This window comes from Marmota flaviventris, chromosome 4 (genome assembly GCF_047511675.1).
Source record: "Marmota flaviventris isolate mMarFla1 chromosome 4, mMarFla1.hap1, whole genome shotgun sequence".
NCBI lineage: Eukaryota > Metazoa > Chordata > Mammalia > Rodentia > Sciuridae > Marmota > Marmota flaviventris.
Window position 1 is genome coordinate 76515985 of NC_092501.1, and position 25885 is coordinate 76541869.

The window sequence follows — 25885 nt, forward strand, 5'->3', positions numbered from 1 at the left end:
CGCCAGGATCATATGCAATTTGTTGCTGCTGATCCTCATAAGGTCCCTTTCCTAACAACATATCTAGATTTCTTTGAGGATAACCAGCTGCTGCATTTCGCCTAGCCGTCTCCTTGCAAAATTCCTCATTGGCAACCTTCCATAACAGGTATTGTCCTCCATTTAGCACAGCTTTACACATATTAGCCCAATCTGTTGGCGTCATGTTCAAGTTGTTAATGGATTCGACCATGCTTACAGTGAAGGGTGCTTGAGGACCATAGGTTGTTACAGCCTCTTTTAGCTGCTTCACTGTTTTGAAATTTAAAACTTGGTAAAATCGCTGCCGTCCTGCCTCAAATACAGGGCATGTTAATATTTGAGATCTTGTCTCAGGATCCCAACTATCAACTGCGGGGGTTGGGGACCTCCCAGCATATGGAGGTGGCCTTGTTAGTTGGACACTTACGTCCTCTGGTGATAGAAAGGTGTTAGTAGCAGTCTCCTGTAGAGGTGGTGCTGTTGGTTGGACACTTACACCCTCTGGTGATAGAAAGGTGTTAGTAGCAGTCTCCTGTTGTAACTTTCCCCCTGATGGCTTTTTCTGTTTTACACTTTCTTTCTCTGTCTGACTAACTTGAGAGGCCTTCTCTTTTACTTGAATCTTTTCCTCTGTCTGACTAGCTTGAGAGGCCTTCTCTTTTACTTGAATCATTATGTCTTCTCCTTCCTCTACCATTGTCTGAACTGAAGGCTTTGGACTAAGCAAACAAGACACCAACGCCCACAATGTCAATGTGCCAACTGGCAGAGTCCCTGGGCTTTTCTTTTCTATTCTTTTTAAATCTTCACCATGATGGTTCCATTGTGATATATTTAACAACTCCTCCTTAAAAAGCCATGGGCTACATTTTTGTATTGTATCAACGTATGCCCTGACTGCTATTGATTTTACTGGGATGCCTCCTTCCTCTAACAATTTACTTAACACTCTTTCAGTTTGTTTTTTACTAATTTCTGATCCCGTATTTCTACTATAATACAACCCAACAAGATGACGCCTAACAAAACTGAAACAGAGTGAAACAAAATTGAAACAACACAAAATCATTATAATAGCCTCCTGAAATGTCCATCCGTCCTTTCTCCCTATCTGTTCCTCAGATGTGAGCGGTTTTTCTTCCATCTTACACATCTCCAGGGACAGGCAACTTAAAACAAAAGTGAAACAAAATAACAAAAGAAGAATCTTAAAATGGCTACCCATCCTCTCGCCCTGCCCTCAGGGGCGAGCAGTTTCACTTACCCTCAGTCGCTCCCCGTGCGAGCCACCAAATGCCGCAGTCTGGCTGGGCACAATCAGGAGCCACTTGTCAAAAGAAACTAACTTTATTTTTAGAACCAAACACGCCAAACAAAACAGCCTCTCAGGAAAAACCCTCAGAGCCTCAACTGCCACCACCGGCTTTTCACAAGCCTGTCTCTCCCCCCACAAGCTTCTCTCCACCTCCCACAATCCTCCTGCTCTTGAGGCCGATTGGCTGGGTCACGTGGGCGGAGCCAAAAAAGTCCCCCAATGAGCAGCTCCGTGGTCTGAAAGGGCAGGGAAACAGTCCAATGAGCATCATCGCAGAGGAGCCAATCAGCTAGATGTTGCTGGGGCCGAGGAGCCAATCAGCTAGATGTTGCTGGGGCCGCTGTGAGCCAATCATCAGCCGGCAGCTGGAAGTTTGCTGGGGCCCCTTCGGCTGTGGCTCTCAACAGGCAACTGCACAGTCTTAATCCCCATCTAGATCCTGACATCCCATGGCTGATTTCAGAGTTCACATGAATGTCCCCTCCACTTCCTTTGTCCACACTAGCCTCCCAATCCCTGACTCCTCACTCACAGTGACATCTTTAGCTATCCTTCCTGGTTAATTAAATTTCCAAGTTTCTATAGGTGGCTTAAGGACCAGTTGTGAGAAACTGGGCTGAAGGACAAAGAGGTCTCATCTTATATGCTGTTCAAGGATCCAGTGACTGCCACTTAGTATTGTCTACATGAAGGGCATTGAGCAGAGTTCAGGTCACAAAGTCACCATGTCAACCTTCCTGTCAATCATAACTACAGGGAATTCTGTCCCAGGGTGGGGGAAGGGCCATGCAGGCAGCTGGTGGCAGAGTACTCAGAGCTGCTGCTTCCCCAGTCCCCATGCCCAAACAGGCTCCTGGTAGAGTGCTACAGTGATTGTTGGTGATAGGGCGCCAAACGGCTGTGGCCCCTGGGTACAGGTGGAGGTGGCAGAAGAAGAAGCCAGAGGTGGCAGAAGAAGAAGCCAGAGGTGGTCTGTGCTCAGCCTACCCGTGACCCTGTACAGCTCTCTAAAAGCTAGAAGGATCACAGCGACATCAAGAAAATGGTGATCCACTGTCCTCAAGTGCCTTGCACTACACTATTTCTGCTACTGCTGCTACCTCCAACCCTTTTGAGATCAGGGAGCCTTCAGAACCATGGCCCTGGCTGGAGAATATTCCATCACCTGGGCAAGGGCTCAAGAAGCTTCTACAACCGCCGAGATCCAGGTGCAAGGCAACGATGGTTCCCAAGGCAAGCGGAAAAGGAAAACAGTTGCCAGGGGATCTTTGACCTCTACTTTATCTTGGACAAGTAAGTCACCCTTCTGCCCTGTCCCCAGATAGCCCATGGGGATTAGCTTTTAGCCTTAGTCACTATGGTCAGAACATTACAGATCATGGAAGAGGACAAGCAGGGTTGTCTGTGGTCAGACCTCAGGTATGATCCTCAGCAGCTTACTTACTGCCTACAAGGAGGGACACCATCACAGGGATCCTGGATGGCTCTGCCCCTCCAGCAGATCTCACTGGCCCAGATCTTGCTCCTACATGCCTCTCAGTCGGCTTATGGTTAGGATTCACCTTCTCAGCCGTGTGGAAGGCTCACTGCTTGCTATTCTGGAGAGAGTGCTCTGTGGCCTCTGCTGGGCACTCTCCCAGTGCCACTGCTCAGAAGGTCCTGCACTTTGCTGCTTCTCATGTTTTGCTTCTTCCTTCCCCACATGGACAGCCAAGGCACAGTTCCTGCACTGAGGAGCAGGGGGCTCTGCTTCACTGTGACCCTGGGGAAGCTGGACCTTGCCTTAGGCTGGCTGTTAAGGAAGGAAAGGGAGTGTGGGTGTTTATGTTCTGGGTTCCATTCTCAGCCCCTCCTGCTGGTCTGGAAATGAACATTGTACTTTGACAGAGGTAAGGAAACCCCAGAAGGTTGTGGAAGCACGTACTGGCCTCCAAATCCTTTTCCTCCCTAGCATGTTAGACATCCACCAAACATCTTGAGCTGCAGATAAGCAAAGGTTTTTTTTTGACATATGTCCTAGTCTGGGTTTGGCACCTGGATTGGGAAGGTGCCCAGAGGCACTGACAATATCACCAGAAAGAGGATCAAGGAGGTCCCCATAAGGGAAAAGAGGAACCTCAACTTAGCCCTGGAAGATTGTTGACTTATGCCACAGAAAAATATCAGCATGTTTCAAAATAGCCACAAAGATTTATTTTAAGAAGCAAAGAGAATTATTTAGTAAAGCAAGCAAAGGAACAGGCTGCCCATTCCAAGAGAGAAAGAATGTGGACATTTGAGAATGAAATGCCTTTTGGGGGTACTTGGGGTCTTCTTTTATAAGAAATTTTGTAAATATTGAACATAAGAAGTGTGTAGGGGATGAGTGATATCAGCCCAAGAGCTCAATTCTCTTTATTAAGGAGCAGGGTGCAGGTTATGGTTATCTGGTTCTTTCCAGATCTCTTAGTTGACATCATCCAGTTAATAATATAAGAAATACCATTTTTTTCTGGGGCAACATTATCCCTGTCTTTATTTATTCTAAAGAAAAGGTGTTGTATAAAATGTATAAACTAGTAATGTAGGTAGGAATTAATCATCTGGACTCATAATGCTAAAATATTGAAGGCCTTCATAAGAATTGAGGAAAACAGAATTGGGGGGGGTAAATTTGAGGGGTTTTATGGAGCTTCTTAGATTTGAAGTTACTGTTTCTTTTCCCTTCCCTGTTAGTCTCCTTTCTACCTTACCCTGGTGTATTTTATACCACCTCAACAAAACCTGGGCTTCCTGGGCTATTCTCTCTTCATTGTCCCAAATTTAGTTCCTCATATTTTTTTTTTTTTTTTTTTGCTGCTGTGACCTGAAAAAAACTGTAAACCCCCATATAATTTTTTCTTCGACTAAAAAATAATTCTTGTTGAATCTTTTGTTCACAGCAGCAAAAACAGCTAACTAAATCAGCCTCCTAACATCTTGAGGAGTTAGGTTATCCTTGCATTTTAGGAGGGTTAAAATGTAGATTGGAAGTGAGCTGATGATTTGCTCGAGGTCAATCATAGCTTGATGCAAATTATCAGAAAGTGAAAGATTCTCCCCTTTCCTTTCTGCAAAGGCATGAATGGGGTAGGGGGCCTAGAGAAGGCCAGAGAAATTGTTTCTGAGTCAAAAATGTTGCCACTTGTCAACCCTCCTCCTCACCTCACATGGATCCCCACATGGCATCTTCAATGCTGGGAGACAGGGCAGTTAATCTGGCCAGACTTGGCTGGGGCTGGAAAATGAGCTGAAGACTGGGAGGCCAGGAAAGAAAGGGAGCAGCTTGAGTTCCCTGAGCCCCAGGTCAGGGTCCAGAATTGAGGCTGGTCTGCTGGATCCCCCTCAATTCCTAATGTCAAACTTGCCAATTGTCAATCCTGCTGGCCTCAGCAAGATCCTGTTGGAATTTGCCCTTAGGAGGAGTCCTAGAGGAGCCCCTCCACCTCCATTTCCCTGTGTTTTGTGAAGTTTTGTATCTATATTCAGAGGGAACATTGGCCTGCACGTTCCTAGAGTTTCTCTTTCTGACTTTGGTGGTAGGGTAATGCTGCCTCATTTGTATGAGTTTCAGAGTTTCTCCTTGTCTTCAATTTTTGGAAGATTTTTTAAAAAATTGATGAGATTTCTTCCTCGAAAGTTTGCTTGAATTCACCAGTGGTAGAATTCACGGGTGATTTTGTTGGTAGATTTATTTTATTTTATTTTTTACAGATTCAATCTTTTAAAAGTTAAATTTCTATACATATTTTCTATTTAATTTCATCATTTCTTTTTTTTAAGAGAGAGAGAGAGAGAGAGAGAGAGAGAGAATTTTAATATTTTATTTTTTTAGTTTTCAGCGGACACAACATCTTTGTTTGTATGTGGTGCTGAGGATTGAACCCAGGCCGCACACATGCCAGGCGAGCGTGCTACCGCTTGAGCCACATCCCCAGCCCCAATTTCATCATTTCTTTAGGTAAATTGAGTGTTGCTAGGAAAAAATCTATTTCATCTGGGCATCCAATTTATTAGCCAAAAGATGTCTGTCCATGGCATGCCCTTAATTTCTATAGAATTGACAATAAAGCTGACACAGATTTTAATCATTGTTTTGTCTCTCTTTTATTTTAGGTCAATAAAGATGAAGGTTTGCCAATTTTATGTTCCTTTCAAAGAATAAGGTTTTGGTTTAATCAAAATTTCTCTACATTTCTATTTTCTATTTTATCTCTTCTATAATGTTCTCTATTTCCTTTCTTCTGCCAGCTTTAAATTTATCTTTTTTCCCACAAGAGGAAAAGTTGATTTACTGATAGGTCTTTCTTCTTTTTAATATATTTTTATAGCTATAAATTGTCTCTTAGCACTGCTTTAGCTTCATTCCATGTTTTTCTATGTCATCATTTCATTTTTATTTGTCTCAGGTATTTTCAACCTTTCCTTGTGATTTCTTCTTTGATAATTTTCTCCTTGACAAAATTTGTTGTTTAATTCCCACCTACTTTTGAATTTTTGAGTTTTCATTCTGGTTGACTTCAAGCTTTCTTTCACTGTGATAACAGAAGATACTTGGAATGATTTCAAACTTTTACATTTGTTTAAAGATTTGTTTTATTGCCTAACACATAATCTACTAAAAAGAATCTTCCATATGAATTTGAAAAAAAAAATGTGTATTCAGTTGTCAGGTAGAGTGTTCTGTACATACTATTTCACACAGTGTTTTTCCTTCTTATTGGTGCATTATAATTACACATAATAGTGAAATTTATCATGCCATATTCGTGCATGTACATAACATAATTTGAACAATATCATGCCCCAGTATGGGTATAGTTTTTTAAAATAATTATATTAGAATATTCTATTTTTTCATTTCTCTATTTCCTTATATCTTATATAGTTCTATTTATGATTGAAAATGACATTTTAAAGTCTCCAACTATAATTTAGAACTCTTTTTTCCATTTAACTTTGTTGGTTTTGCTTCATAAATTTTGGAGTTCTGATTTTTGATGCAAGTCTATTTATTATTGTTTTATCTTTCTTTGAGAATTGACATTTTTATTAAGAATAAAATATTTTTTTGTCTCTTCTGTCAGTTTGTACTTAAATTCTAATTAGTGGAATCACCCCCAGCTCTCTTTTGCCTTATGTTACATGAAATATGTTTCCATCCTTTCACTTTAAACTATGTATCCCTTTAGGTCTATCGAGAGTCTCTTGTAAACACTAGACAGTTAGATCATGAGTTTTGTTTGCTTTCTTTATTTTAAATTCCATTCTAACCATCTATTTCTTTGGATTAAAGATTTTAATCTGATTATATTTGAAGGGAAGGGATTTTGCATTATGTTTGTTTCCTGTATGTTTTCTGCCTTTTCTTTTTTTCCTTTTCTCCATGTCTCTCTTTTTTTGTGCTTAGTCTATTTGTAGGAAATGACACATTTTGTTTCTCATTTACTTTTGTGTATATTCTATTTGGGGTATTTTCTTTATGATTACGTGTGGATTGCATGTAGCCTTCTAATGTTATAGCAACCCAATTTGAATCACTGCCATTTAAATTTGATTACATACAAAAGCTCTACATTATGCAACCTTTTGTTACAATGTCATAAAATACATCTTTATATGTTGTTGTCTCAAAAAGTATATGATTTTGTGCATTTGTCTTATAGATGCTGCAGAAAAGAAAAATAAGTGAGAAAACAAGATTACAACAATAATGGAACATATATTTGCTCTTGTATTTATATTTGCCAGAAATATTTCTATGTTCATATGGCTTTGAGTTATTGTCTGGTTTTTTCCATTTTTGTTGAAAGATATTTTGTCATTTCCTGGAGTTCAGGTCTAGAGCTTCTCTTCTGGTTCTTCAATAATCTATTGTACATCTCCACCCAAAACCTTTGGCCCAGGGCATCTATGATTTGCTGACTCCTGTGGCTCAGTTGTAGCCATTAAGTAAAGTGCCCGCCTCCTTTCCTACCTATGTTCCAAGTTATGCAAGGAAAAGTTGAGAGGTAGTCAGCCCATGAAGTATCCCCAAGACAGGTGAAAACATGTATTCAATAATTTGCAACTGCTCCTTTTAATTGAAGGACAATATTTTTAAAATGGGTCTACTGCTCAAAATCAAAACTGTCTATATACTGGAAATGGAGTAGTACAAGGGTTAGCAAAACAGCACATTCACACAAAAAATTTCTCATACTTTGAAGATGGCGTTTTCTCATACAGGCACTTACATTATTGCTGTGGAATTTTTTCCAGAGACTTTGCAAAATTGGCCCAGAAGCAGTTGGGTTTTTTGTTTGTTTGTTTTTTTGTTGTTGTTGTTGTGTGTGTGTGTGAGTTGGAAAGCTTCCATTAGAAAAAGGGCATTGAGATTTAAAGACACCATTTCTCTGAACAAACACTCATGCTACTGGTTTTTAATTATAATTCCTTTTTTTAAATCACAGAAATACTTGACGATGCATTGAAATGTCAAGCACTCAAATGAGGCTCACAATGATAAAAAAATTAATAAATAAGTACTCCTGCCCAACTCTGCAAGACTGCAGATCCCACTCCCTAAGGCAACCACTTGCAAACTTATCTTTCATTTGTGATATTATCTTTTGTTCTAAGAATAAGCTTGTTCTGGAGAGTGTTTCTTGCTTTTTGTTTCTCTTTTCTTACTATAGGGATAAAGCATTGGCTTCCTCATAACCAGCTTCCATGCGTGTTTCTGTAACATCTTCTTCCATCCCTTCTACATGATGATTCAATCAGTGATACAACTGTGATGTTTTGGTCTCAAACTGATATTAAAAGTGTCCTCAAGAGTGTAGTGATCTTGTCTCTCGTGGGCACTAACATGATTGGAGCCCTGTGTGCTGGAACTTCATACAGTTTTCACTGTTCCTTGTTGTCTCCTTTCTAGGGAAGGAAATCTTGGTCCCTGTATTCCTTTACTCTTTCCCTGAACACTCCCTTCCTTCCATGTTCAGAATACACACCCTCTTTGACAATCATCTCAAACTGAAACTCTTACAGAACATGTGAATGTGTTGAAGACTCTGACTCCCAATAGTCTTCAGTGGAGGATACTCCTTTCTACAGGGGAAAAACAGGAGAAGAGTAAGAAGAGTAAGAAAGAAAGCAGACAATGTTACCTTTAGTTAGGAAAAAAAGCTGTCTTGCACATTAGCCTGGGAGCTGCAGAGGGCAAAGTTGGTGTTTTGGATGGGCTTGCTGTCTAGAGCTTAGTTAGCCAGCTAATGATGGATACCACAACATCATTCAGGTGTCAGTGAAACAAGTGGTGTGTGGGATTTGAAGAAAGATCTTGGTTCAGAAACACGCTAAGCATAAATATTGTCAAGAATTTCTTGACCACTCAGTGCCTCAGTTTTCTCAATTGTGAAATGGGTATCATAAGGAATGCATGCATATCAGGTTCCTAGCATACACATTCTCAGTGGAAGTTGAACCTGATATTGTTAGGGTTATCTAGATCTTATTTCATCATCAGCTACATGTAGTTTTATATGAAGCCTAGAGGAGGTAATAGGATGGTATAGAGAGAAGGCAGTTGCTATTAGTATGTGACTCAGCACATATAAGCATGACCTTCCAGAAACTCACATTTAAGGGCACAGTGATAACTGGAGAGAAGAAATGGTGACTCCTAGTAAGGGTTCTGACTCTCATAACACATGAATCACATGAACCACCATGGATCCAGGAAAAATGTCTGAGCAAGTACACTAACTTCAGTTTTACCATGGACCATCTCTCAAAACTTGGACAGAAAGCATAGCAGTTAAGCTTGACGTTTCTCTTTCATGCTTAGAATCTAGTTGCTGTCCCTTGGTGCAATGGAGGCTGACGGAGATGTGGAATTGCAAACACCTTTGACCCTGGGAAGTAGCACAGATGGGAGTGATCCCCACAATGTGGAATATCAGGAGGTTCCAATTCCCTTTACCTCCTCCCCAGAGATCCAGGGACTAAATGTGAGAAAAAGAGAGCAGGGACCTGAGAGTCAGGATGGGAAGGTCCTGTGCCTCTCCCTCCTAGTTGGAAATGATGACAGCTGGACATGCTGCTCCTCTGGCAGTGCCTACTAGAAAAGGCCTTAGCACTAAGAGTGGCTGAGCTGTGCAGGCTGATGGGAAACACTGGGTATAAAATAAGCTCAGGTTCCCATCTACGCAAGATGAAGTTTAGATTCCTATTGAAAATGACTCCACCTGCTGCTCACAGTGAGCTCTGGGAAATTTGAGTCAGTGAGTGGAATCTGGCAGCGTCATGGGGTTGCAGGTCAGATAGGCCTGAGTAAATCTCCAATCTGAGGGGAAGGAGAATTGCAGGTCAGGACTTGTCACCTTCTGGGATTTGACTATTCAAGTGCCTCTGATGGCAGTGATGCCAAAAGCCCTTCTCTACCTGCCCATAGAGAGAACAGGAAATGGTTAAAACAAGGGCAAATGGCAGGGAGTTGGGTGGGCAAAGGGAACCTGCAAATCAGAAAAGATAATGGACTTTTCCATCCAAGATAACCTTCCCCATTCAGAGTCTACACAGATCCCACCTAGCATGACCAGCCACACTGGTAAATTACCAAAGTTACCTCATCTTGGAATGTCCTACAGTCCCAGGCCAAAGGCTTGACCACCCTCTGCTACTCCTGGCCCTGATTAATGTCACCTCTCAGGATGATGCACTATGGTTCTTGGTGCTGAGATGCACTTGTTAAGGAGCCTGCTGGACAGCGGGGCAAGGCAGAAACTGCACACCCATTGGATATGCCATATCCCCAACTCTTACTTCCTTTTTTTCAGGTCTGCCAGTGTGAACAACAATTGGATTTACGTTTATAACTTGGTGGAGGATTTGGTGAACAAATTCAAAAAGTACGGCTTCTCCACACTGCTGGCTCCTCTGTGCTGCGGGGAATAGTCCCTGGCAGGCAAAGGGCATGACCGTTAGATTTGGTGAGCGTGGGAGCACCTCATGTAGGGAGCACAGAGCCCAGGGTGCAAGGCAAGAAAGGAACAAACCACACTGCACCTGTGGGGTCTCAGCAACACTGGCTGGCCCCTTCCTGGGAGACAGGGTATAGTGCAGAGACACAGTCTTCCCTCCAGGACCTCATAGGCTGGAAATAAGTCAAGACCAAAAAGGGCTGGGGTTTTGTAGCACAGTGGTAGAGTGTTTGGCTAGCAGGTGTGAGACACTGGGTTTCATCTTCAGCACTACATATAAATTTTAAAAATAAGGATATTGTGCCCATCTACAACTAAAACATTATTTTAAAAGAAAGTACAGTAACTCAGTAACTGGCAGAGAACTTGACTTCCTTGGAAGGTTAAAGGACAAAGCAGGAATACCAGAAATCAAAGATAGTTTCCCTCAAAAAAAGGTGGATATTTGAACTTGATCTTGAAGGATAGAGAAAGGGATAGGGTCACAGCAACCATAAAGGTGACCTCTAATGAAGAGGTTCTGGAGAAGCTAGGGAGTGAAAGAAACTCAGAGCCAGGCTCAGAGATGAGACAGCACTGACCAGTCTGGGGCCAAGCTATAGGGACTCATCACGCCAGGTCAAGGGACTTAGAATGTACCCTGTGAGCCATAAAGAAGTCATTGAAGATTCATGGATTTGGGGAGACAAGATCAAGATTGGGAAAAAATTCAATAACTATGGGTGAACTGAGTCAAGAAAAAACAAGACCACTGGGGAGTTCAGCCAGAGAGGCATATAGCAATCTTATTATAAGGTCTGAGGGTCTTGGGTTATAGGGCACTGAAAAGAGAGAGAGAGAAAGGAGAGGCAGGTGTGTAAATGGCTGCCAAAAAAAGATGAACTCTTTGAGCCAGGGAATGAAGTGGGGACGAAGATACAAGCAAGGTGACAGTAGAAGACAGTCCAGGTGGGTGGGAGGCCCTCATGGAGGAGTGTAGATATGTCTGTCTCTTTTCATGTTCAGTGGGTGCATGATTGTGGGATGTGTGCTTATGTGTTTGTGCGTGTGTGCATGCACATGCATGTGTGTGCAAGTGAAAGAGAGAGAGTTGGGGTGTTGGGAATACAGAGCTGAAGCAGGAAACCTTCAGCACCCTCTTTTTCCTTGGACACTTTATCTCCATAGTCTTCAGAATCCCTCACCAAATGCTTCTGAACCCCTCCTTATCTGAAATGACCCCAGTGCAGAAGAGACGGGGTGGGGATCAGGGAAATATGGCTGCTCACTGATATCCGGTAGAACCAGTGCATTGGCTTCTCATGAACTGTGCTTCCTCCTCAGCCCAAATATGCGGATGTCCTTCGTTCTCTACTCAAAGGGTGCAGAAATTTTCATGCCGCTCACTGGAGACAGGTAGGTGCTTCTGTGAAGCCCAAGGCAGGCCTGATGAGCCTGGCAAAGGATCAGAGAGGCTCACTGAGAGCAAGGTGGGCTGGTCCTGACAACCTTAAATACCCACATTGGCCTCCAGCCCTGGCTTGCCAGTGTCCCTCTGACGACTGCTTCATTGATACCTGCAGATTCTGTGCTTTCAGAAGTTCATCTACCCTGCCCTTTATCAGTCCTGAATTCTTCCCTGGAGGCTGGCTGTGTCAACCTTCCCCATCCCTATTCTAAAAGCTCTTGGGGCAGATAGGTAGGTCCCACCAGAACTCTGGCCTGGGACCTTCCATGGCAGGTAAATGTCTGCCCAGGCCAGTGAGGCAGCCTGGGAACCAGGGGAAGGTGCTTTGTAGAGGATCTAGACCAGGAGGGGCCCTGAGTCCAAGGCAGGGATGGGTGCTGCAGAAAGGCATGAGGAACAAACATCCAGGGTGTGGAGGGTGGGGCACCTGTGCCAAGGGGCCCAGAGGTGGGAAGTTGTGGAGCTTCTGACTGACTAGGAGGTGAGGGAGAGCTTTGGATGCAATGTCCAGTGCTCTGCACAGAGTAGGACAGGCACAGAAGAGAGGTGGAGACACTGAAGATGTCTGCATGTTTGTAGTTGTGGGGCATCTTTTGTCCAGTGTCCCCCACAAAAAAGCCAGAAGCAGGGAACGAGGAGGGACAAGCCAGCCCTAGGCAAGGGGAAGGAGGTCAAGGGCATGTGGACAAATTGGCCCCCACATATTGTTGTGGCACGTTTTAAATAAATCACAGGGTCAGTCTTGAAGCCAGACATAGAGACTATTTTCACTGGCGGGTCAGAAGGGCAGCAGACGAGTCGCCTCTACAACCTTCCACCCCTTGCAAAAGGTAGGGTGAGTGCACTCTTACAGCAAAAACACCCAAACCACTATGTTCCAAACCATAGCAACATAGGGAATGGGTCTGAATAATCCAGTACAGTCAGGGTACATTTCCAAAGAAAAAATGGGAACAAAAAAGAGAAAAATTTTACATTGTATAGGAACAGAAACATTTTCCAAGGCCGTGCATTTCTAAGCAGGCTGTGTTAAGCAGGATCAAGTTGACAGAGGCAGAGTTTTCTCAAGGGAGAAGCATTTCTTATATGAAATGGAGTGTCAGGGTCCAATGGAGTTTGTTTGGTCAAGACACATATATTCTGGCCCATAACAGTACAGTGTCAAGGAAGACAGGGAGGTGCTGGGCCCATGGACACAGGGAAGACCTGGGTTGTTGGTATAGGTTTGGGAGAGACCTGAGTGGGTGTGAGGTGGTAGAGAGGAAGGATGTGGTAAGGATGCTGACAGGAGTCCCTGAGGGACAATAGGGCTGGGCTGGAAGCAGGAGGTACTGGGCTGGGCTGGGTGGACCCTGGTTTGGCCTTCCCTGGGCAGGGCTGGGTATGACCTCCTCATCTCCCTTGGCAGGGCCAAGCTTAGGGCCCTCAGTTTTCACACAAGGAACTTCTCTGCCTGTGGTGGAAAGCCACACCCAGGGTCTATTCTCTAATTTTGCTGACTCAGTCTGTCATGTTTATTTAACCCAGGCCTCAGTATGCCCCTTCCTGTATCCTTACTGCCAACAGAGCCCTCCCTGCCTGTCCTAATCCTGTCTGCTTTAACAGCACCTGACAGGCCAAATCCCCCAGCCAGTTCATGGAGCTAGGCTGGGCACCCTCATGGACAGCCTGGAGGGCTGCTACCCCAGCTTTGGGTCTTTTGTTTTAGTAGGTCCTGGAGCCCAGCTCTCTAATTGAGTAGACTGGCCAGAGGTCTGTGGCAGTGGGGGATAGTAGCTGGCAGAGCTTAGTCATATGACTTTTTCTAAACTCAGCCTTCCCTATGGGGAGCACAGTGTTCAGGGGACAGTATTCTAAGATTTAGAGATAGAGGCAGGAATGATGAGCCCCCATGGTGTCTCTCACACACAAGCACATCCCTGTGAGCCTCCTCCTCTAACAAAAATTGGACCAGGCAAGCCCATGGTGAGCTCCCTGAGGCCTGAATACCCTCACATGAGCTCAGAAAATGGCCTATATTCTCAGCAACCATCATGCCTCACCTGACCTGCCACAGTGCTCATGACATTAGGGTCAGAGAAGGCTGTAAAACTTCCTGTCCAAGACCCAGTGCCAAACGGAGGTCACCATGATGCTTGCCTTGTGTCCTCTCGTGTCCAGGCAATTCCACGGTAGACAAAGCTGTGGGACAGTTCATAAGTTGGTTTATAATTGTCAGTCTTCCTCACCTTAATCTTTATTTTCAACTTGTTTTTCAGAAAAGTAATTGAAGAGAATCTTAAGAGACTTGAGAGAGTGGTGCCTACAGGACAAACAAACATGCACGAAGGATTTAAATTGGTACGAATGGCTGGGACCTGGAGTTGAGGCTCCCAGTTCTTAGAGTATCACTAAGGCATCTCACTATTATTGTCCAATGTTTCTTCATTCCTGGGCAGGTAAATCAACAGATGGAAAAAGTCATCGCTGAAGGTAAGCTGCCTGCTTCCTTCTTTGTGGTAGGTGGGGCATATAGCTGGTGCCCCTGGGAGACATATGTGCAGATCTCCTGGGCCTCTTCCAAGCTCCTACTCTTGGAGCCAGTTACTGGAGCCAGAACTGCAAGACCAGCCTGTGCAGTGAGCCTTGTATAGGATGGTTCTGAGAAGTACCTATATTTGAGGCCCCAGGTATCCATGCGTGGATCTTGGTCACTCTGAGGTCCTTGACCTACACTTGATCCTAGTGAACAGAAAGAAGAAAAACTGCAGGGACTTTGAAGAAACAGGCCTCTTTGTAAAGCCCCAACCCACAGATTGTTTTTCCCTGCCAAGCCAGCCTTGCTTTTCCTTCTCCCATCTGTGTCTTCCTTCTCTGAAGGGCCTCTTGGACCTGTATCTCAGACAACGCAAACAGCTTTGCACCCCCAGAAAGGATGTCCCTCTGGACTGTAGGCTTGAAGCTCCTGTCAGGAATATGTGGGGCCTGGTGCAGAACAGCACTGAGGGCATGTGGGATCCCCTCCCCTAAGCCCAGTGAACAACAGTCTTAAACTACCAGATCTACAGATGGCCCAAGAATTCCCACAGATTGTGCCTGAATCAGGTGCCTGGCCTTCATCAGCCTCACGGGCCTCTGCAGGACGGACTGTCTGACTGCCGCTCCCCTCACCCAGCTAATAGGCTAAAGCTTATGGAGGAATGTCTGGGCTTCCTCAGGGGCAAGTGTGCACAGATTGGGGGTTAATGAGAATTCAAGTCACCTTACCCAAGATGCTGAGGTGAGGGGAGCACCTGACCTGTCTGCTGTGGTCAGTGTAGGGCCTTGGAGGCCTATGGCAGCATAAACATGGATGGACACTTGCCAACCAAGCTACACTCTTTCTTGATTATTCTGTAGGCAGTAAAGCTACCCCCATGATTATTGCTATGACTGATGGAAGACTGTTACCAAACATATTTGAGGAGACCAAGGAACTGGTGAGTTCAATCCATGGTTCCCTGAACCGTGCCCCGCATAGTCTGATGATTTACTCTTGACACCTTTTTCTTAGGCTAACAAGTCTCGGAGTATGGGGGCAACCGTTTACACTGTGGGTGTGCTGGATTACCAGAAAGATCAGGTACTTCAGAGCAGGTTCCCAGGTGTCCCTCTGCAGCCTAGTTGGGAAAGGTCTCACGGGTGGCTTCCCAGGGCCTGGAAGAAGCTGGTCTTCTCACCTGCCTCAGGGAACTTGCACAACAGGTGACTGCGGTGAAAGGACAACCAAAGGGTGTGAGTCACCAGCACCATCTGTGCTAGGTGGGTGTGGGGGGAACTTCCTGCTCCCTAAGCCTGGGCTGTGGGCAGAAGCCAACATCTGACCCTGAGCTCCTGACACTCCACTAGCCCCACTGCAAGAGGGCATGACACTCTGCCCTGGGTCTGGGAACCTGCTTTTTCAAGACCCTGGGCTAGCTGAGGGGCTCAAGTCACCTCTTTTCCTTTGTAGATGACAGCAATTGCAGACTCCCCAAAGCACATGTTTGGGGTGGACACAGGATTTGCGAATCTGAAAACCGTTGTTGAACCAGTGAGTCTGGCTGAATGTGAGCACAGGTGATCTGCATCTCTCTGGATCCTGAGGATCACATTCCTAGCCCCCTTTCTCCCCTCTCTCTTCCAGCTTTCTTCCAAGACCTGCATTGAAGTCACATCTGTAGAGGCTTCTGATCGATGTGCAGGAGGTAAGAACTGAAGGGGTCACTGGTGTAGACAGATTGTTTAATTGATGAGTGTGCACATTGCATGAGTATGCATGAATGGGGTGATTGTGTGATATTATGTGTTTGTGTGTGTGATTTGCTTGATATGTGTGGTTCTTCCATGGTGTATGTTTTGTGTGTATAGTGTGTGAGATGTGTATATGGGAATGTGTGTGTATCAGGGTGTATGTGTATGATATGTGTGAGTTTTGAATTTGTGACATGTTCACAACCAGTGAATATATGTGTGACTGAGTAGGAGTGGGAAGGTGTGTGTAGGTGTAGTATTTTTGACTGTGGGAGGATTGGTGAGATATGTATGTAGAGTGTGCAGTGTGTGCTATGTGTAGTATGTGTGAAGATATCTACACGTACCTGGTCAGTGGTGTGTGTGGTATACATATTTGTAGTGCAAATGCTGTGGTATGTGGGGGAACTGTGTGTCATGTGCAGGTGTTGTACATGTGTGTGTGTGTGGTGAGTGTGTTGTGCAGGAGGTGAGAGGGCATGGTGTGCATTGGTATATGGTGATAATGGTGTCTGATGTGTGTGGTATATGTGTGGTGGATATTTGGTGTTTTGTAGTGTGTAGAAAGATATGAGTGTATATGTACTGTGTGGTGTTTATATGATGTGTGGTGCATCTCAGAATTTGTAGGTGGTATGTGGCATGTGTGATTTGTAGAAAATCTTTGTGGTGTTTCCAGTCTCTAAGAGTAGTATATGCTGTGTTTTTCATTTGTACATTGTATTGGTGTGTAGGTATCTATGTGCATGATTCGTGTGTAGTGTTTTGTATTGTGTAGTGTTTGTGTGGAGTTCTTTATTGTGGTGTGCATGTTGTGTGCACATGTGTGGGTGTGAACTGTGTGTATAAATTATGTGTGTTTTGGTATAACTTTGTGGCGTGAGTACGCAATATATATGTGGTATGTGTCATGTAAGTTTGTAGATTGTGGGTGGCATGAGTTATGTTACAACAGGAAGTTTGGTGTTTGTGTATGTTTATGGTTTCTGCCTATATAGGTCATGGAGAATATGCATGTGTACACAGTGTTGTATGGTATGTGTACCAGAGTATGTTGTATGTGAGAACAGTGGTATTTTGTGGGGTATATACTTGTGTTGTGGGTATGTGGAATGTGTGTGCAGGATATGTGTGATATATGTAGTGTTTAGGGAATGGTTTGTAGTATGTCAGGAGTATTGTATGTTGCATATGTATGGGTTTTTTGGTGTGTGTATGGTGTATGATTTAGTGCCTGAAGGTGGAGTGTTTTTATATGGTATATGGAGGGGTAAGTGTGCATGGGATATACAGTATATGCATGTGTATATGTGTACCGAGATGTGTATTTTGTGTTTATGTGTGGTGGAGTGTTTGTGGGTGTGTGGATGTTGGGAGTGTGCATGGGTGCATGTGTATAGATATAGTGTATATGAAATGTACATTTTGGGTGTGTGTGTGTTAGAACGCATGGTGTGGGTATGTGTGCAAATATTATCTATCTAACACAAAATGTTTAATTGCAAAAGTAGAAAAACATATTTTTAAAAACTCTCAAGGAAACACTAGCAAATGGAGTGAGCAACATTTAATAGGCCAGTAGGTCAAGGGAAATCAGGGCTCATTCCAGGAGGACCAGTCTGATGGGGGATTTGAAAAATATGTGGAGTTTGCATATCCACCAAAAGGGGGTGATTATATAAATGGATGAAGAAAAAGAACTGGACATAACTCAACTTCCAGGGTCCTGATGGGAACAAAGGAAACCTCCTTACCAGATAGAAGTGTCCACCTTGACAGCCAGGGCTCATGTCACCCAGTGGGGAAAGGGCCACGTCAGTCCATTGTCCCCTAGGATTGGACCTGACCAGGATGCCTTTGTCCACCCTGCATTCCTGCCTCAGTGTGCTGAGGATACAATTGTATGGTCTTGGAGGATGGCCACCTCTCCTTGTCACAAACCCTCTATGTAGCCCTGGTACCACATGGTTGGTGTCCCCACACTGTGGTTGATGGAAACAGAGCCCTCAGCCTCCTTTTTCCCCTGGTGGAGCTTAGGAGCAATGTGGACTCTAGTCAGGCAGTCCTGGCCTCCCTACCCTCCACAGGGAGGCTCCATGGCCACAGGCTGTTGGTAGCAGAACTGTGTGTACATCTGTGCTCTGCTACCTGTGGCACCAGGCCTGCAGCAAAGTGCCAGATATCTGGGACTTCAGTGTGGCCTAAGATGGATAGAAATAGCACTGTCAGGACTGTTGGGAGACACAGAGGTGGTGACTGGATTAGCACTTGGAAGCTGATGGGTCCTAAGGACAGTGGCAGGTCCTGATATTTCCACTTTAGTTCTTGGTTCAACATTCCCCCAGCCCTTGCTTGTGTTGGGCAAGTACTAAGGGGTGGGGGTGGACTCAAGGACCCCCATTCTCCCATATGGCCTCTTCTGCTTCTGGTTTAAAGCAGCCCAGGTGGCTGGTGCCTGTGTGTCATTATGTGCCCCGGACACACAGGCCTTGGCATCTGAACAGTTAGGACAAACCCCATGTGGGGATGTGAGATGTCACTCCTTCTAGCAGCTGAATCAGTGTGACAGATGTGTCCGAACATAAGCTCGGCCAGTGACCTGTTCATTTACTGGCCATCTTACGCAAAGGTGCCACATACAGAGTGACAATCACTCAGATGGGAAACCCAAGACAGGATCCTTGGAGCCAAATGACACAGAACAGATGAGTTCTCATTTTATCCTTGAGAGTCTAATGAAGGAGGCCAGGTGAAGAATAAAGTCCTTGGTCAACTGACCTGGGCTGAAGTGCTATTCCATACTGGAATGAGTCAGACATGAGCCAGGAGGTGACTGTACAGGTGAATGAGCTTGAGGACTACAGGAATCCTGACTCCTTTGGAGCTGGACACCCTGCTCTCCTCTCTGTCCCTTGTATTGGCCTTAGGAGAAGGAGGCTACACACTGGTAGAAGGAAGTGCTTGCTTACACACAGGTGAGTGGCTGTGCTCCTTGGGTGTCAGGAAGAGACAGGAATGAGGGATGATGTTCTGGCCTCAGGACCCACAGTTGGGAGTGGACACATCCTGTGAGGAGACCTCCTGGGGAGGGTAGGGGCCTCTCCTGTGCCACACCTGTGTTCCTGCCCTGCTTCTAGGGTCTCCACTACCACAGGCACAGAAACACAGGAAGGAGGAGGAGGAGAGAGTCCCTGAACATTCAGGAGCCCCACAGGCATAAGGCAGGGCTTCTTCAGCCTGTGCATCAGAGCTCCTCTCTGCCTTCCATACGGGAGGGCTGGCTCAGTGCACAGCCTGGGGCCCTGCAGCTGAGGAAGCACTGGAGATTTCAGGGTACGAAGACTTCCTCTGAGTTGGACCCTGTGCATGTACTGGCTTGGGTTACAGTCATGAAATTTTTGGATCAAGGGTGATGGGAGGAGGATCACCAAGTGTGCAAGGCCCTTCAGCCACCTCAGCCACACCAGGTGAGAATGTGTCCAAAGGGACTCACGGATGCTGATTCAGACATACCTGCTGCCTCATCAGGGCCTTGTGGGAATCACACCTTGGGGGTTGGACCCCCATGAACAGTGAGTCAGAGAGAATGCAGCCCTCAGCTCTTCCTCATTCAGATATTTAAATGTTGTTCTTGCAGCTTCTTATGATGTGTTCATTACTGGACAAGGTTTTCATAATGCAAGAAGTAAGGACCAGATTATTTGTAGATTCAAGTTCAAGGATAAAACCGTTATTGGTAAGTACACCCTTTGTGCCTCAGGCCACATTTACTAAACAACAGAGCCCCATCCCTCAACCAGCCAGTTACCAGTCCCTGCTGACCATTCTCAGTGGGTATTGTGTGGTTAGAGGCAGTGTGGACAAGTGGAAGGAGAGACCTGCTAGGATGCATGGCCATCTCTCCTTTCATCTAAACATGGGAAGTAATAAACCCTCAGCAGCCCAAGAGTGTCTTGGAGTAGGGATTCACACCTCCACAAGGATGAGTTTGTGCTGGGCTGCCCTCACAGCAGCATTTGCCCCACAGTGTCCTCAGCTCCCTTTCCCTGATGGCCGATGTCCTGAGCTCAGGAGGCTTGTGGAAGGGAAATGTAGCAGTACCTAGACTCCGAGCCTGTTCAGGTGCAGCGAGCCTTTCTGGGAAATTATTCATTCCTGCAAGCAGAGGAGAAATCAGAGACCTTCATGAATCCCCAAGGCTGCAGATACAGAGTGGGCAGCCCTTCTTGGCTCTCATACTTGACCACAGCTAAGGAGGTATAAAGAGGAATTGGGCTCAGGGCAGAGAAGGTTCCATAGTTGCAAGTTATAAAGCTCTTTTCAGGCTCTCTAGAGAAAGAAAGGAAGGGAGAAGAGAAGAGAGGAGAGGAGAGGAGAAGATAGTAGAGGAGAGGAGAATAGGAGTATGAAGCTCTTCTCAGTCTTCCTAGAGAAGGAAAGAAAAGGAGAGGAGAGGGGAGGGGAGGAAGCCCTATACCTTCCTCAGGTTTCCCCTTCTCAGATGGCACTACCATCCACCCACTCCCTCTGGTCGAAAATCCCAGAAAAACCTAGTGTCATCTTTGATTTCTCTTAGTTCTATCCCCATACCCAGTCCACCATAAAATCTTGCAACATTTATAGCTAAACAACGACTAGAATCTATGCAGCTCCTGCAAAATCCATCAGACTTGAAATAAAACACAACCTCTTCCCAGGTTCTTCCCACTCACCTTACCTACCTCTCTTGGCTCACTCCTTTCCAACTCAACAAGCTCAGTAGTTCATGCCTCAGGTCTTTGGCAAATGCCACTCCCATAGCACAGAAAACTCTTTATTCTGCTATTCCTTGGATGCTTATTGTCTGGTTGGTCTCAGCTCAAATATCAGCTCCTCAGAGAGAACTTTTTTTTTTCTTTTAATGAACATGGTCCATAGCCTACATAAGTAGCAAGAATTGTCCATGAGTTTAAAGCACCCATCATCTAATCTCCATCATACACAACCCATACCATCTGGTTTCCCTGACAGACAGAGGGGTGACAAATTAGATGTACAGATCCATTGACATAGTCGTGTCATTTTCTCTTCAGTTAAAAAACCCAAGGATTCCAATGACACTTCCATAACTTGTCCTGGAGCAGAGATAAAACAACCTGATGAGTAAGTACCCCTGCTTGAAGATCTTAGGGTGGGAGATCAGGTGCTCAGTGTTTACCACCACTAAGTGTAGAGAATTTGGAATGGCCCCTCTGTCAGGATGCATGTCTATCTGTGAGTGGGCTAAGGGTACCTTCACCACCTGCCCTTTTTGGTGACCAACAAGGGGTTCAGGGATCCACAGTAGCCCAAGCTCTGATGAGGGAAGGATGCAGGAGACAATATGTGCAAAGACTGTTACCCTTGTTTCAATTGCCTTGCAGAGCAAAGACTATATATTCTGTAATAAAATTAAGGATGGTGACGCCATGCACACCTCTCTGGTTCCTTAGTCTATGGTCATGATGACATTAGATGTCATGAGGATGAATCATGGTTTGACCCATAGTCTTCTTCACATTGCTGAGGTCTTCCTCCTCATGCTTTGTGTGATGAGCTCTCAATATCCCCCTATATACTCTCTGGGGGTCTTAAATGCTGAAATGTCAGATTTATTATAATGAGGATTTTAGTGGGCTACGGTTCCCCAAGGGCCTGAACCGAGTCTTTCTCGGCTGGTTCTCAATATCTGCCCTTTCTGTGCATTAGGGAGGTATTTGTTGAAGTCAGCTTGAACAATGGTGAGAGCTTCCTTGGGAACAAACACAGCATTAACAGCACTAAGTGTGGCGTAAGTACCTGGGTGGGGATTCAGCGCCCCCTGTGCTGTCCAGAGCCCCTGTTCTAGATGCCAATGCACCCTGGACAGATCAGAGAGGCAGAAGGTCCCAGATAGGCCTACAAAGCAGCTTGGGCAGACAGGTGCCTCTAAATTCCAGCTGGGCCAGTGTGGGAGCCTGGAAGGTTGTCTGTTACATGTGAGAGTCTATACCATCTAGGGTGCCCACCCCCTCCACATGGGAATGCCTAGACACAGGGATCTGGGTGGTTCTGCCAGCTGAGGTAGGATGTGTGTGTGCACTGAATTGGTGCCTCAGTCATTGATGTGATACCAAATTCATTCTGGACTTTGCCTTGAAGCCTGCTCAGTAGCCCTTCAGGCATTCCTGGGTCCTCAGTCTCCTCTCTGTCCCAGCTATCTTCCTCTGTGAGCTCTCTCTCACCTGCAGTGCACACCTCCTCCTATCCCACCCCACTATGGTTGCAAAACAGCTACCAGTTGTGTGTGGCCTTCTCAGCTCAGCAAGAGCAATCTGAAAATGAGGGTGTTACCCACCCAGTGTGTCTTTTCTGAGCTTCACATCATGCCAGCAATTTAGCCAAATGTAGGATAATAGGAGGCCTGGAAAGAGGAGGCTTGTGCCTACTTATCACTCACCCTTACGTTCAGTGTCAGCTTGTGAAGACCCTACAGGGTTGACAGTCCCCCTCAAAGTCTGCCTTGGCTTACTCCTGCACATCCATGCATAGATCAGCAGACTGAACCCACATCTGCTCATCAAGAGGCAACCTGTTCATAGCCCTTCCTGCAGTAGGCACAGTTAGGAAAGAACATGATTAGCAGTCCAGTGACTCCAGCCCAGCCAGCGCCCATCACTGCTGCTCTCTGCGTCGCTTCTCCTTTCAGCCACCTGTTTTCTTGGCATAGGCTCCTCCCCCATATCCTCTCTTAAGCTTCACTCTAAGCAACCACTTGACTCAGGAGATAGTGGGGAAGGCTGTGTTCCCAGAGGGTAGCCTGGGATCCCTGAAATAAGAATTAAAACCAGAAGAATAAACCCCAAGTGAACCTTAGCCCAAGCAAGGATATTTTAAACTCTCTGAATTGACAAATGCCCATAAAGGAGTGGTGTAGCTTCCTCTTGTTGTAGATGTGCTAGCTGAGACTCAGAGAAAGGAGTAGGTAAGGTTACGGCTATAGAGCTAGGAAGTTGGGAGAGTTTATAGGTTGATAGACAGCTGTCTCCTGTTCCTATCTTGTGCCTGTACCTCTCTGGGGTCCCCAATCTGGGCACTTATACTTTCTGTAGTCTTTACAAGGTCCTGAATTGTAAACTGAGGTGAACAGTGAGGGCCAGGTTCATCAGATATGAAGCTTCTGGGTTATTGTATGTCCAGAATAAAGACATCAGATACCATGAGGACAAATCATGGTCTGACCATACTCCCCTTCACATTGCGGAGGTCTTCCTCCTCATGCTTTGGACAATTAGATCTCAATATCCAGAAGTCTTTCAGCAGGACCAGAGGCAGAGTTTACAACCCTCTATGGAACTGCTCACCCCCTTCACCCCATGATATCCTTGAAGGTCAGGCAACCTGAGAACTAAAACCGGAACAGATGGAAAGCAAGGGGGTAGGCAGTTAGAAAAAAGCCCTTAAGTCTTTCCAGGGCCTCCGCCATTAGTATTATAAGCTACATTATTTTCTTCAGGGTGGCGAGGGTCCCCCAGTCAACCCTGAAAATACTGTCACCGTTATTGAGGAAAAAACCTATGACCTGCAGTTTCTTGCCTTGCTGCCACTCTTGCTGCTGATCCCACTGTTGCTGTACTGTTGCTGGAAACTATGCCTCAAGGTGAGTATGCCCAACCCCCAGCACATACCCTCTATGCGAGGGAGTTGCCCATGAGTTCTGAGATGTATGCAAGGTCCAGTGGAGGCACAGATTAACCTCACGTTCCCAGACTCTAGACACAGCCTGGACTCATGACATGATTCCTTCCCAGGCTGGCTCAGAGAGTTGGCCTGGGACACGTGGATGCTTGTTTCAGGCCTGCCCTAGGCCCTGGAGAAGGATATCAGAACCTCTGGTACCAGGGGAAGCTCTCAGAAACTGGACTTCAGCAGGCCTTGGATGGACAAGGACCCAGGGCTGGCCTCTGTGTGGAAGAAAGAGTAGGAGAGGGAACCCAGGAAGTGTTGATGGCTCCAAATGCCGAGTGATGCTGGCCAGGGAGGAGTAGCAACTTCTGGGCCAGAGGAGCTGTTAAACCAACATGGATCTCTGCACCTTTGTAGTGCCTTCTGCCATTTCTTCATCTCCCATGGCTGAGTGCCAGTGATTAGAGGTCCATGATGGGATCCAGAGGTAGAGAAAGGAAGCAGGTACCCTCCTGGCCATGGGGAGCTCCCAGACCTGAGTTCATTCAGGGCATGAGAGTGAGATGTCACTCTAAATAGGATGCAGTCAGTATCCTGAGTACAGCAAAGCAATAGCAAAGGACTGAGACTGGCACCCTGGGGGCATTAGGGAAGGCAGAGGCTCTGGAGAGCAGGGTTGGAAGGAACATCACAGAGAACTAGAGAATGGAAGCAGAAAGAGCTGATGTGGGAAGGACAACAGCCAGCACAGGGCAGGAGGGTCTTCATTGTGCACAGTGGGAGCAGTGAGTAGAGAAAGCCTATGACTATCCCAAGGTGGGGAGGCAAGTGAGGGCACCAGAGACAGAGAGGATCTCCAGAGGAAGAGAGGCCAGAGTGTGTTCTGGCTCCAGGTAGGTTCTGGTTAGATGTGCAGCACTCCAGCAGCTGAGCCTCTCTAGGGGTAGGCTTCTTGGCCTGGCTCATCTTCCATAACCCTTCTAGGAAGCATGAGACACCCATTGGGTCAGGTGGAGCCTTCTAGACAGAGCACCATAGGCACAGGGAACCCCTGCCCCCCACCACACTCACATACACACACACACACACACACAACCAAAGCCAAGCCATGTTCCATTTCTTTGCTCCATCCCAGTGTCCCCTTTGACTGCAGAGCCCAGGCAGAAACCATGACACCCCCTCCAGTTCCTGATTTTTGTCTGTTTAACATTCCAGGATATCATGAAGCCACTACCAGAAAAGGTACGAGCAGGTTTGAATCATGACTTTGTTACTTACCTGAGAACAACACTGACCTTCAAAAGAGGCATCATGAAGCCTGTGCCCTGGAGCTCAACCTACCTGGGGAAAGACAATGGGAACAGAGGGTCAAAGAGGGATCTGGGAAGGACATTGACTAGGTTGATATCTCCCATACAACACCCCTCCAGGCACCCAGAAATTCTTAACCATGAATCTGTGCTACAAAAATAGTGCCTTGGAGGCATGTTCAGAAAATGTGATGATTTCTACTGAAATAAGTGGGCTTTTTGTGGGACTCAAAGGACTTACTGTAGAATGCTGAGTAATCAGGGAGCCTTTTGCAATAGGAACCTCAAGTTTCAGGTGCTCGTTCCCATCTCCAGACTCTGGAGATTGGTTTGGCTCCTTTGAATGAGTCTTCATCCCTGTCTCCTGGCAAGGCTGAGGGTTGGTCTGGGTCAGGGGCACCTGGGTCTGGAATGTGGTAGGAAGCTGGCCTCCCTGCCCAGGTGGAATCTGTGCTGGCTTCAAATTGGCCTGGGAAGGCTGCATCTGCACCTGCCATACCAGCTGGAGTGACAGGCATCTGCAGAGGCAGGGCCACTGAACAACATCCTCCAGGCCAGGCTTCTTCCAGCAAGGGACTATCTGAGAGCTAAGAACACAGAAGTGAGGTCAGTTTGAGGAGGATCCAGATGTATGAACAGGGAGAGTTTAGCTGTTCTGCTTGTGGAGGGTACTCCCCTTGCTATGGGGTACCACTTACTTGTCTTTTCATGTATCCCACAACATTAGCTGAGTGGCCCCAAAGTGCCAGGTGCCTGTGCCAGGGACACCATGTTCAGCTCCTCAGCACCTATATACAAGGTTGCAGAGATGTGCTTTTCTCTTCTAGAAGCCAAAAGAAAAACCACCCCCTCCACCACCAGCGCCACCACCTACAAA